Source organism: Trichechus manatus, unplaced genomic scaffold, assembly GCF_000243295.1.
Source record: "Trichechus manatus latirostris isolate Lorelei unplaced genomic scaffold, TriManLat1.0 scaffold00005, whole genome shotgun sequence".
Lineage (NCBI taxonomy): Eukaryota > Metazoa > Chordata > Mammalia > Sirenia > Trichechidae > Trichechus > Trichechus manatus.
The window spans coordinates 17,392,790-17,394,524 of record NW_004443941.1 but is presented as its reverse complement, the minus strand read 5'-3'; positions in this window follow the sequence as shown (position 1 = coordinate 17,394,524).

The window sequence follows — 1,735 nt, the reverse complement described above, 5'->3', positions numbered from 1 at the left end:
AGGGAAAGAATGAGGGAAGGTCAGTCAATTATGTGTGGTAATCACCGTAAGCATATTATCTGAGACACAGATGTCTTCTATGACCCCACACGACATGGCTATTAACCTTGGAGCAATATAAAAATGGAGTGGGCTCGGGGGGAGGAGTGTAGGTAAACCAGACTTTCAATCTAGCCTTGTCCACGGGCTCAGAAAAAAAGTTCTGGACATGAAGACTGTTTTCAGGAAGCTGTCCAACAATCTGACCCCTGCTCACCGTGGCCAGATCCTCTCCCTGCTCCTTCCCCGAGACCTTTCTGTAGCCCTGGTCATGTGCATGAGACCTTGCCTCATCTGAAAATGAGACTGACAAATTGACTTGGGAGATATCTCGGACGCACAATGCCCCTGAAAGGCTACTTTCTGTTCACCAGAGAAAAGGAGAGAGGGAAAAGCAATTTGGACATTTGTGTGTGTGTTTAAATAAGTTCACCTCCATTCTTGGCTGTTCCTGGAGAGGGAGGACAATGGGGTCACCAGGCATGGCAGGGGGACCCAACTAGGTTACCCAGAGGACTGGGAGTCAGGATTGTTGTACCTAATGAACTTTTGCCACCATATCTAGCCCTAATTCTGGGGTTTTTCTGGAGAAGTTCAGGCCAGAGCCTGGCACGGGGCTGGACATAGGATGATGTTCCATGAAGGCTGTTGATGCTAATTGCGCCAGTTGCACATTCGTGTAGCTAAGTGCCTGCCCATGAAAGACTAGGCACTTGGGTTTCAAAACCAAGTAAGTGTGGTTCCTGCTCTCCAGGAGCTTAGTCTATGGAGGTAGAAATGGGGGAAAGCCTTTGTAATGGTTAATTTTATATGTCAACTTAGCTAGGCTGTGGTACTTTGTTGTTTGGTCAAACACTAGTCTAGTTGCTGTTATTAGGTAGTTGAGTGCAATTAAATCAGTTGGCCTCAAGTAAAGCAGATTACCTTCATAATGTGGGCGGGCCTCAATCAATCAGTTGAAGGCCTTAAGAGCAAAAAAAGAGTTTCCTTAGGACATAGTCTGCCTCCAGACTACAAACAGATATTTTTCCAGATGTTTTTCTTACTCTTCACTCCTCCTGCTGCCTGATCTACAGATTTGGAGACAAAAGCCTGCAGTTTGTCTCCAGCCTTTTGCCTGACCTATAGATCTTGGACTTGCCAGCCTCCTACAGCTGCTGAGCCAATTCCTTTAAGTAGATCTTTCTCCTTCTCTCTCTCTATCTATCTATCCATTTTTCTATCTATTCATCTTTCCGTCTCCACTTCTGTTTCTTTAGAGAAGCCTAAGACAGCCTCAAACAAAAATCGTTGTAAAGAATGTGGTACAGATGCTGAAACGGGCCTATGTAAAGGGTTCTATGTAGAAACGAGGAAGAGACTGGCCAGTTCTAGCCAAGGCACTGGAAATGAAACTTGAGCTGAGACGTATAAGCTGATAATAATAACAACTGTCTCTTTTGAGAACTTTCTGGGATTTGGGCACTGTCCTAGGCATGTTCCTTGCATGCTCTTAATTCTCACAACAACTCTACAAGCAACACTGGAGCGATCAGGAACTTGAGACTCAGAGCGGTAAAGCTACTTGCCTGAGGTCTCGCAGCTGGTTAGTAGTAGAGCTGAGATTAGAATCCAGTCCCCTCTGACTCCAAAGTCAAATCCCACTAAAAAGGAACATGTATTTCCTGCTAGGAGCCCTGGTGGCACAGAGGTTAAG